We start from the raw sequence: 13,274 nt of genomic DNA, 5'->3' as shown, positions 1-13,274 counted from the left end.
GCTTTCCAGCCTTTTATTTTCAGATTTAGCCCCATTGCATGGCACTATGGGCAAGAGTCTTCCACTATAGCCATGGCCCAACCAAAGTCTTTTGAATGGATTTGGTAGATGGAAACTGAAAAAGGTTTCCCATCATCATTATCATCATCATCATCATTTAACGTCTGCCTTCTATGCTGGCACCCCCTAACTATTAATACTATATATCTATAAACATTGGTTAAGTATAATTTAATAAGATGCAATCATAAAGGCAGCAGTGTATATTCCTAACAATGGGTGTGTTTTGTCCATGGTGCAGGCAGTATATTTTAATGGTTGAGTCCACTTATCTGGATGTATTTTGTGTAGCATAATACACTGCTGGATGTAGTGGCAACTCTATAGTACTAAAGTGTGCTTTGTTGACTTTGTGTACTGAGTTCAATTCCTATAATGAGAAAAGTTACTAACAATGGACTGGTTTCCTCTTCTTAACATTTCATATAGATTCATGTAATTGCAAACATTGAATTTACAATTAAGTTGTCTTTTTTGAATATTACTGGACCATTCTAATATTACACTTCTCATCCTTGGTCAACATTCTGGAGCATGTTTTTTGGTTATATTTACACACATACATATACTTTTACATAAAATACTTACATACAGGCACTGACATATTCTTATATATATATACACACCTATATGCACACATACTTGCACACATACACCAAAATATTTGTATAGATCAATGGCCTATTGCCAACTATTCAACTGTGAAGTATTCATAGTGTAAATTTTCCTGTGCTGACTAAATTAGGTAGACTAATAAGGTTTTTATGATGTAGGTAGCATTAAGTTGGTAGCTGTAATCATTGTGACTGCAGGCTTAGGTTGGTTAGAAAAGAATTATTTTCTGTAGAGATAGATTAGAGGAACTGTAGTTGGTTGAAAGTTGAAAACATTGACCCATGCATATGAGATGCAAGATTGGGATGCATAAAAATGTGTGATATTACAGATGTATTCAGCTGACACTAGTAGGAAAAGAGGAAACTGCTCTGTGGTCATTCAATCTACTAAAAATAGCAACCAGATTTCCCTTCTGAACTCATGCCCCACCATCTTAAACAAAGAAGGACACATGAGATGTTGTAGTTGTAAATATATTATGTCTGTTAAAAAGATGGGATGGTCACAGCTGTAACGTAAGTCTGTTGGATCAGTGCTGATCGAAGTCTAGACACCAGCAATAACAACATGAACAATCAGATCTTGAAATGATACTGATTATGATAGTGTAGTTGATGATTAGCTTGAGGAAGGTAATTTCCTGCAAAGTTTTCTTTCTCAACAAGAATATAATGATTGCTTCTATTATTGGACAGAGGTCAAGAATATTGATGTTTTACTTACTGACCATTTTCTAGGTGTAGTGTCTGGAATAAATCATTTTAAGAAACACTTGGTCAAAACATTCTGGCAGTGCCACTATTGTAGAGATATTGATTACTGCTTAAATCCTTTTTACTGAACTACTGATATTCCCAACATTATACAATAATTTTCTCCCCAAAATATATTAAACATTAGCAAGGATTGGGTGTGAAGCTTTCGGTTCTCATTAATTTCAGCCATCGTGGAAATGATGATGACATCAGCAACAACCACTATTAAGTCCAATTGACATAACTGTGTTACCTTGGCTGTACTGTCCTGTCTACAAAACTGTCACAATAAACTCTATTGTCACTAACTACTACAGACCAGCTGTGTTGTCCTCTAAACAATTGTCACCACCAGCAGTGTTCTCCTGTCAACATAACTGCACCACTGACAGCAATACTGTCCTGTAAACATGCTACGTCACTATTAGCTGTATTGTCCTCTTAACATGTCACAAACTGTCACCTCCAGTTGTAGTGTCCTGTCCTGATGTAACTGTGTTGCTGTTAGCTGTACTACAATTTAACATATTTGTGTCAATCTGCCATACTTTACTATCAACTGTGTCACTATTAGCTGTAACGCTTTCAGCATGATTATGTCATCGTCCTGTCAACATAACTGAATCACCATTATCTTTATTGTTACATCAGCACAGCTCACTATTAACTCCAGTTAACATAACTGTCACAACCAACTTTACTTTGCTATCAACAAACTACATCATCATTATTATGGTAGTCTAAGGTTGTGAGTTGGCAGACTCCATTACCATGCTAGACAAAATGCTTGGCAACATTTTTTTTCTGTCTTTACATTCTGAGTCCAAATGTTGCTGAGGTTGACTTTGCTTTTCATCCTTTCAGGGTTGATAAAATAAGCACCAGTTGAGCACTGGGGATCAATGTAATCAACTATCCCCCTCCCCACAAATTTCAGGCTTTCTGCTGATTGCAGAAAGGATTATTATGGTAGTCTCATGTAGGTAATATAGTCAGTGGAAAACTTTAACTGAAACTATCCTTGTGATTAGAAGAGAAAAACTCTCTCTATGAGTGTTTAAACTCTAAAAACAACAAACAAGGAAAAAAAAGAAAGAAAACCCCCCCAGTAATATCAGCCAGTCCTAATATTTGGAAAATAAGATAATTAATTCAGAGAGGATTTTGTCTTTAAAGCAGGCTAACTGGTGAAAGCATTAGATACATTTTGATCTTGTTAGATTTCACCAGTGAAGCTTATTTATCTCTGTTGGCAAGAATTAGAGATGATCAATATATATATATGTATACACACACTCACACACATATAAATTCTGTGGATATTAATGGATTTGCACATGTATATCCAGTAAAAGGAGAAGTCCTTTCAAAGTTGTTCAAATTGTCATCATCCTGTCTTTTATTTAGACATTGTGTTTTTAGATTTATATTATCATCCAATGTCTCTTTCATTTAAGATACTAGAGTGTGATTAGAAGGAAATTTGGTTGCTATTTCTGGTAGGTCAAGTTATTATGTAGAAGCCTCCTTGTGTATATAAGTATGTCAGTGTAGTAAGATGGAATAATAACAGCATTAATGTTAATGTTCAAAGTTATGTAACACAGTGGCATAGTAAGATTTGAACTTAGACCCATGTGATCCAGTAGATTAGCTGAATCTCACTTAAGAATGTTTATATTATCCCAAACTGAATTAGTAATATGGAAGAATACAGCTGATAGTGACTCAGTTATGTTGGCAGGACACAAAATTTACTTCTGACAGCTATGTTGACAACAAGGTACAGTTAGTTAGCAGTGACACTGTTATAGAGATGGAGTTGGTGGTTCTGAGAGTAACTGTACATGATAATCAACAAGGATTTGTAACTCAATGTAACATAAAATCAAGTGAATAGTTAACTTATTTCCATGACTAGAAATTTTGTTTATTTTAGTTCATGAACATTGAAATTATAGTTTAGCTCTGAGACAGAACTCTTATATTTCTTTAGAAAATTAGGGTAAAAATGAAACAACAGCAACAACACAAAGTAAAATACAGAAAAGAGAATAAAATATTTACAATATTAATTTGTTTTCAGGAAAGTGTCAGTATCTGAGTGCATGAATCTGATATTATCTGATTGCAGTAAAGTCTCTTATAACTAGTTAATCTTATCCTCTCCTGCCTCTCATCTAATTAGGTCCTTTGCCTCTCAATAGTAAGCTGAGATATTTAGCTGCTAAGAGATAAACAAGTGTGAACTTTATGAATATAGTTGTGTGTTACTGCACTAGTAATTTGAGACCTTATCACTTTATTGTCTTTAAACTAAAATGTTTATTTTCAACACAACAATTATGATTACATATCAATCAAACCAGGAAATTTTTTTCATGTCCTCATCTGTTAGCTGATGTTAATATTAATTCTTATGTTTCTCATTGATCAGCAGGATATGTTATTACGTGAGTAGTTGTTAAAATTTATTGTTATCAATTTTACAACTATTATACTATATTTTTAAAAGATAAAAAGTCTAGTATTTGTTTGCTGTTGAAAATCATTTATACATTATTTTCCATTTAGGAGAATTTGAAAATTGATTCTTGATGCTACATAATTTTAGTCTTTCCATCCAGAGAGATCATTTATTTTTCATGTTAGTTAGATGTTGAATTTTCCCTTTATAGTAACTATAAAAAAGAAAAAAAGCTTTTGATTTATTTGTATATATATGGCTGCTATATATACTATCGTAAACTGGTATATTTTCAGCATCTACTCTAGGTCAGCTGTAGTTGTTGTTATCCTCACATATTTAATTAGTCAAACAGTGTATTTTATCTGCTTAATGTTTACCTATTTAACATTGTTTTCTGAAATAGATACAATGCCTTAGATTTATAGGCTGGGATGTTGTGACATTCAATCACTATTCTGTTATTTAGTTCTTTACTAAATGTTCCTTTTCATATATGATTCCGGCTTCCTAAAATCAATAACAAAAAAAAAAAATTGGCAGTAAAAAACTATTAACCTTGACCATTTGGCAAGTATGAAATGTGTTGGCATAGGTCAATATTTGATTTTAAGGTATTAAATTGATTTAGATTCAGGTGTAGAATTATCTAATATCACAGAAAACCTGCTCTCTTGGCAGAAATATAAATTATACCTGGTTTAAAGGAGGTTTCTAATAATTGATGCTTAGAGTATTTTTTTTACTAACAAGGTTATCACAGCAATATACTTCATTGATATCTAATATAATAACACAACATTAATATCAATATAATGATATGATATGTTATAGCATGTTCAGTTATGTTGCAGTTTGTGTAATAATATATTTAGTATATTCAGTCTGTTGTACTTGAATCCATTTAATAAATTTTTTATATTTCATTTTACAAAATCAATAATATTGACAAAATTTTTGTAGCTAAATTTACTTTATGTTCTTCATGCCCTGAAGTTGAGATTATTCATGCTTAAATTTCTGTGACATATCTATAGCAAACATTTATTATACACCCCACTTTTCCAGGGATATTATTGAAATTATATAAAATAAGCATGAGAATATTTTGATTGGACTGTGTATATTTTAGTAAAATATTTCCTGATTCACTTTGGCTTTAATATAATTATTAATATTATTATTATTGTGTGTCAGTAGCTTTTTGTCTCTTCTGGTGTTTGATAACATTTCTTTTATTTTATTTCTTTCTTCAACTTGGAACAATAGTTGAAGTAATTTATTATAAACTTTAAATTGGTACAAAAAAGAAAAACAAAACCCACTGACAGAACTTAGTTTGTATATATTGTTATCCAGGTGACAGTATTACCAGATTTCCTACAGAGTGCCTTGGCATCCCAAATTGTATAAATTATTTTATCTACAGCATTGTCAGTCTCTGTTCACAAAAAGACAAGCTATTCCTCCAATGTCTAGCATAGTGACATTTGCAATTGGAAGTAACCCTGTAATCAAATAATTAACCAAGTACAGCAGTTTTAATACAATGTTATAAACACTTCAATATTTAATATCAATTACATTCTTAGCAGTTAATTTGTAATCAGTCTATAGGTGTCATGAACTTATTTGAAAATTCTTTACATGTTAAGCATGTAAAGAAGCTAACTCTGCAACCACATGATTTTGTGTTCAGTCCCACTACACAGCACCTTGGGCAAGTGGCTTCTATTATAGCTCCAGTTTGACTAATGCTTTGCGAGTGGATTTGGTAGATAGAAACTGTGTGGAAACCTGTTACACACACACCTCACACACACACACACCTCACACACGCACACACCTCACACACACACACACACACACACACCTCTCACACACACACACACCTCACCTCACACACACACACCTCACACACACACACACACACACACACACACGTACATGGACATATGTGTGCCTTTGTGTTTGTTCCCCACTACCACTACTTGACAACTGTTTAGGTTTGTTTATAACCCTGTAGCTTAGCAGTTCAGCAAGAGAGACTGATAGAATAAATATCAGACTTTAAAAAAACCCAATAAAGTACTGGGGTCAATTCATTCAACACATTGTCTTCAACACAGCCACAGTCCAATAACTGAAACAAGTAAAAGATAAAAAAAAGATAAAAAAATCATTAGACTTCTTTTATGTTTTTGCTGTCTATGTCTGCTTTTATAGAATTCCTTTGATATTGTTTCCTTCTTACTCTTTGTCCATTCACTTCCCTCACCACTTTTGCTCATCAAGATCATCCTCCCATTTCACTTATTGATATATCAGGTGTAAATAAATCCAGTGTATGCAGTGAACTTTTGATTATTCATCTTACCTGTGAAACATCTGCCTCTCCATACTGCACTCCTAATTCAATACTGTTCGTTTAATATGTTTACTTATCAATTAATGCTGTAATGTTTCAGTCATTGGTTGTTATTTCCATCACTGAATTAAAATATTGGGGTCAATGTTACACTGTCTTGCAATCTTGCTTCATAGTAGACAGTATTGTGTCAGAAGAGTTGAGCTAGTGCTATAGTAATAGAATAGAACTAATTTTGCGTTACTAGAGAGTAGATGTTGTACTGTGTTTAGTACAGTAGACATAGTATTATGTTACTAGAACAGATATAGTGCTGTGTTAGCAGAGCAGAAATTGTAAAGTGTTAATAGAAGAGAAATAGTACTGTATTAGTAGAGTTTTGTATTCCATAATACACAAGTTTTTAGAGTGACTAACTTTGAATGTCCAACGATTGAATAACTTAGGTTATTCTGAAACTCATAAAAACAGTAAAATAAACTTATATAGCTAAAACTAATTTGATAATAGCGTGCATTTTGAACCATTAGCATGCTGGATTACATGCTTAGCAGCATTTCGCCTGTCTTTATGTTCTGAGTTCAAGTGCTGCTGGGTTCAGCTTTGTCTTTCATCCTTTTGAGGTTGATAAAATAAATACCAGTCAAGCACTGGGACGAGTGTAATTGACCTACCCTCTCCCTTAAAAATCATTGGCCTTGTGCCAATTATTATTATTGTTATTATTATTATTATTATTCAGTAGTTTTATTTTTATAACGTGCTTTCACTTCACTACCGAGCGCAGCTCTGTGCGCCTTGGGTATGTGCTGTGGTATTATTATTATTATTATTATTATTATTATTATTATTGTTATTGTTATTATTGTTATTAAGGTGGCAAGCTGGCAGAATTGTTAGCATGCTGGATGAAATGCTTAGTGGTATTTCACTCATCACTCTGTTCTGAGTTCAAATTCTGCTAGTGTCAACTTTGCCTTTCATCCTTTTGGGGTCGATAAAATAAGTACCAGTTGAACACTGGGGTTGATGTAATTGACTCATCCCCTCCCCCCAGATTGCTGCCCTTGTGGCAAAATTTGAAACTATTATTATTATTATTATTATTATTATTATTATTATTATTATTATTATTAAAATTATTATTATTATTAAAATTATTATTATTATTATTTCTGAGAATAAAATGATCTAATTTTTTTAATAAATTTCTAAATATTATGGATTAAATTTTGTTTGGATTATTTGTTGATTTTTGTGATCACTAAATTATAGAATTATTCTTCTGTCATCAGCTATTTTGAAATGTCTTTGTTTTGCAATATCATTCAATAAACTGCATTAATTCTGTTTCCTCTCAAGTTTTAGGCAAAAAGGTGATATTATTTTATCTGCATGTTTTCCACACTGTGTTGTCTGCTCATTTTCAGAATTTCTAATCTAGTTTTTAACCCTCAGACCCTTGACAGTTGATACAAACCTTCTTCCAGTTATGTACTACAATTCCTAACCCATTGCTCTCTTTTGATATTTCTCTTTCATGTTCTCTGTTAATTGCAAACTTGACTTTCAGAGAATAGAACTTGGCAACTTGTTTGTCTTGCTTGTAGTTAACATGAATGTATAAGCAATGCAATAAGTCAACTTTAGTCTGTCTTGCTGCAATGCATATTTGTTAAACAATAAATGGAGTCTGTTTGTATACTTAAATTAACAATTAGCTTGTCCCTTCAACTTATTATTTACTAATGATGATACTTACTTTCCATTCACACAATCAAATAATCTTATTCTTTATCCTTGTTTACATTGCATGAAATCTGAAATGCTAACTACCCTTTTTAAAAGTATGAAGATTTTTCATCCATCTAAATCAAAATATATGTGAAGAATGGAAAAAGAAAATTTCTTTGAATTGTTTTTTGTATAATCTCAATTTAGAGATTTCAAAAATTGACTGGGGTAACACATATTTCAAATATTACATAAATCTGTTGGGTTAACACACAAAAAAAAAATCTAATGTATTTTTCAGTGTTGTTTAAATTTACTGGGGCCACAAAAATCAAGTAATTTAAAATCATGCATTTCTCTCTAATATTTCAGTTGTCAGAATTATCTTGATTATTTTCAAGCTGCTTAATTATTTCTGTGGTGATTAACCTAGATTGAAGTTATCAGTGGTTTCAACTTTCAAAAGTTGGTCATTGTATTCTCTGTGTTCTGTTACACTGAGATTGAACCTTCTACCATTTGTACTTATATCTGTTATATAATTAGCTATTCATCTCATCTGGTGTTTCTTCAGTGGAAAGGAAAGTTCTTTCTGTTCTACTGAGATTTTGTTGCTCAAATTAACTGTACAGCTTATTGGCATTCCATTTGCATTGTTAGAAACAAGTATATTCTAATATTTTTGTTATTTTTATGCAGAGGATAGAAATACTTAACTTAAATAGTTAATGCCTTTTCTATCGCAGGTGTGTATATGCTGTGTGTATGTGTGTTTATATTGGGAGAAGACGATAACAAAGTGCTGTTTGATAAATAATATAGATACATGCCCTCGTAACTGAGCAGTTGATTTATATTTGTATACATATTAGATAATCTTCATAAAATGATCAAGGAGATGGCTATTCAATTATCTTCTTTTTTATTAAAGTTCTCAATGTTTTCAAGCATAGAACATTTTATTTGTTTTGATTTTGAGCTGACAGTGGCTAACTGTTTTGTGTTTACACACACATCTTCAGAATGATTTCACAGAAATAGTAGGCAATAAAGAAACAATCTCAACTGTGAGAAATTATGAAGTACTTAGGTATAAAGATATATAACCATATTTGTAAAATTAGATATTGATTTTATAGAGTGAGAAAAGAAAGGAAAAACAGTATAAGAAAGGAAGGGAGCTTCTACACGGTTACTTGACCTGCTAGAAATAGCAACCAAACACCACTCAAATTACAATCAGGTGAATGTCTTGAAAAAGGAAGTCATATTGGATAATGTCTCCTAGATACGCTGCCTGAAATAGATGGGTTGATCATGGCTAGAACTCATTTAATGGATCAGGGCTAACTTGGGTGTTAAAAAATCAACATGAAAGAAAACGAGAGGACCCAATCAGTGATTTCTTCCATGAGTTGACAAGTTATTACCAGTGTCAAATATTACCAGTCAACTGGAACATGTTGGCTCAACTACCACCAGTTACTTACATTTGATTTAAGTTATAAATGGGTCTGCTGTGATTTGACCCATCATAACATTAGTTTTATGATGACTATTCTTAGAATCAGGAATCTGTTGTTGAAGAGTTACAACTGTGATCTGCTATTGAATATTCGATTTATACCCCTGACTGGTTATTTGTGTCTTGTCAAATAGTGGTTTTTACGTGCCACCGGCACGGAAGCCAGTCAGCTGCTCTGGCAGCGATCACGCTCAGATGTTGCTGTTAGCGCTCCACTGGCACAGGTGCCAGTCATCGAATTTGCAAATTTGATTTGACTTTGACTTGCCTCAACAGGTCTTCGCAAGCAGAGTTTAGTGTCCAATGAAGGAAAGGTACGCTGGCTACACCCCTGGCAAAGGCCACGGGTTATGATCTCACTTGGCTTGCCGAGTCTTCTCATGCACAGCATATTTCCAAAGGTCTCAGTCACTAGTCATTGCCTCAGTGAGGGCTAATGTTTGAAGGTTGTGCTTCACCACCTCATCCCAGTTCTTCCTGGGTCTACCTCTTCCACAGGTTCCCTCAACCGCTAGGGTGTGGCACTTTTTCTCACAGCTATCCTCATTCATTCTCACCACATGACTATACCAGTGCAGTCGTCTCTTTTGCACATCACATCTGATGCTTCTTAGGTCCAACTTTTTTCTCAAGGTACTTACACTCTGTTGAATATGCACACTGACATTACATATCCATCGGAGCATACTGGCTTAATTCCTTGCGAGCTTACGCATGTCCTCAGCACTCACGGCCCATGTTTCACTGCCATGTAGCATGGCTGTTCGTGCACATGTGTCATACAGTCTGCCTTTTACTCTGAGCAAGAGGCACTTTGTCACCAGCAGAGGTAAGAGCAATCTGAACTCTGCCCAGGCTATTCTTATTCTAGCAGCTACACTTTCAGCGCATCCTCCCCCACTACTGACTTGGTTACCTAGGTAACGGAAGCTATCAACTACTTGTGGATATATATTTAATCACACTGTTGTGACATATATTTTGTAATAATCCATGATGATATACATAATTATGTTCAATGGTGAAATATACTTTATTTCAACCATGGTTATATATATATATTTTATTTGAGTCAATGGAGTCTCAATGTGTGTGTTTGACTTGCTAGAAGTAATGGCCAAATCTCTCTCAAACCCCTGATTGTACCCTACCATTTTACAAGTGGACACATTGGATACTGTGCTCTTGGTTTGCTGTGCTTAGATCTGCTTGATCAGTGCTGACCTGTGGTTAACAACAACAATATTTTATTAGGCACTTATTGTGTTCCCAGTGGGTGAAAAAGAGAGAGTTACACAGATACATGATTAAAGAGAAGTGTGTGATGAGCTGAGATAAGACCATTATTTTCTATAGTAAAATACTCAGTGTTCTATTAATCTAGTTATTGAGGCATTAATAATACAGGCTCAAGGGCAAAATATTTAACAAAAAGAATAATGAGCAAGGATTGTTCAAGTGTTGCAAGGTAGTCATTTCTTTTCTGGTCCCAATTTGCACTTGTACTAAAGTTTCAGACATAAGCTCTTAAGAGGTGTAGATTAAAAATTTTCTGTTGTTTCTCTGTCTCACAGTAACATTCTGTAGTGGAAGTCTTTTTTTTTTTTTCATTTCATCAGCACCCACTACAATGACATATACCTTGTGATATATCTAGCAAGTATTATCTCTTTCAACCAGTATCAACTTTAATCACATCTAAAACACTGAGTGTTGACATACTTCTCATTCATATAATTTTCTGTCTAGTTGCTTTCCTACTCTTCTCTTTTGAAAGGTTATTGTTTACATTTGATATATATTCTTAGGAGAATATATAAATTTATAAGATGTCACTATCAGATAAACATGCACACATTTATACATATCTGTATGCACACACACACACACATCCCCACTGCAATATATATATATATATATATATATATATATATACATACACACACACACATCCCCACTGCAATATATATATATATATATATATATATATATACATACACACACACACATCCCCACTGCAATATATATATATATATATATATATACACACACACACACACACACACACACACACACACACACACACACACACACACACACACACATATATACACATACATATATATTTGTTGTGGCACTTTGGGAGAGTCATACAGCCAATTCAAGCACATGCACTGATGTGTTCCACTACAGTTTTTATCAAGTAGAGACTTGCTAAATTAATTATCTAGTTAATTAATAATAAAACTGATGTGAAATACAGTGCATGTGGTTTAATTGACAGTTTGATTCTTTCACTTTGGGAGAGATCATGTTCCAGATAACTCTTAATTTCCTGTAGGACATAATACCGCATGAGACTGCATCAGTTGGCCAATCCTGAAACATACAACATTACACAAACACTAATCTTGTTTACATTCATTTTAAAGTAAGTGTAGCACTCTCTGTTGCAAGGGAGAAAACTCTAATCTCTTGTATCTATTTTTATTCTGTAAACAATCATCACAGTACTGAACTTTTTTAACTTAGATAAGTTTCAAAAGGATGTGAAAAGTTAAGATATATGTTCTAGTTATTTCATTTCAGTTTTATGATCAATTAATTTGACAATTAGTCAATTAATTAGTAAATTTATGTATTAATTTTTGATTGGCAGCATGAAGTACATTATAAAATTACAACACATGATTTCGTATCAAGAATTTTGTAAAACATGTCCCTGTGTTATATATATATATATGTGTGTGTGTGTAGTTGGATAAAATAATGGAAACACCTTGTTAAATGGAAGTTTTATTATTTAATATGGGGTTGGTCTACCTTTGGCATCAATAACAGCTTTAATGTTAGGGGAATCTTTAGCCATTTTTCAAGTAAAACCTGCTTTAGCTCTTTCAGCAACAAGAGCAGAGGAAAGCAACTCCTCAATTGCTTCTCCAAAATGTACCATAAATATTTTATTATACTGAGATCCAGTGATTGGGGTGGGAAGCAATCCAAGTGGCCTACTCGACTTTTGTGCTTTTCATATGAATTTTGAATGACATTAGCCATGAGAATTAGTGCATAATTGTCCTGGAAGACTGTGCTACCATCAGGTAGAATGTTTATACAACAAAATGGACGTAATTAACCAAAATTTTCAAAAAGTCCTTGCCATTAACTCTTCCATGTAGAACAACTAAAGGGCTAAGAGAATTCCATGATATGGCTGCCCAAATCATTACAGAACACCTCCATACTTCGTGGTAGGGACTAAATAGTTAGGGTTGAAGACTTCTTTGGATAGACATATACTTGCTCTAAATTGGGGAAAAAGGGATGATTCATCAGAGAAAATTTTGTTTCAATGAGCCATTGACCACTTCTGATAGCCTAGACATTGAATTTTCTACTTATCAATGTTGATGGGGGACAGGATTAGCAATTACATTCCTCCCAGGTATCCAACTTTATGGAGCTCAGATCAAATGCTTTTAATTAACACATTGTTCACAAAAATGTTGGTTTAGCTCTGTTGTCACTTTTGCTGCCATAATTCAGTGGTTATTTGATACACTATACTTCACTGTTCTGTAGTCTTTGTCGTCCATTCAAAATTATGCTTGCCAGAGCAGGTTTTACCTTGGTTTTGGAATGGCAACATGACAGCAGTTTTAGTGACTGAGTTCCAACTATCCTCTTCCAACAATTTGTTTTTTTTTTGAAATCAGATAGATCGATCATTGTTACTTATTGAAATAT

At 33.4% G+C, this 13,274-nt stretch overlaps 1 protein-coding gene across 6 annotated transcripts in view; it reads left to right on the top strand.

Annotated features, from left to right (window-relative positions):
• The window catches only part of LOC106875263 (rab GTPase-activating protein 1), a 120,644-nt gene that overhangs the window by 64,940 nt on the left and 42,430 nt on the right, over positions 1-13,274 (top strand). The window lies entirely within an intron of this gene.

Source organism: Octopus bimaculoides, chromosome 2 (assembly GCF_001194135.2).
Source record: "Octopus bimaculoides isolate UCB-OBI-ISO-001 chromosome 2, ASM119413v2, whole genome shotgun sequence".
Taxonomy (NCBI): Eukaryota; Metazoa; Mollusca; class Cephalopoda; order Octopoda; family Octopodidae; genus Octopus; species Octopus bimaculoides.
This window is presented reverse-complemented; position numbering and strand designations above follow the sequence as displayed.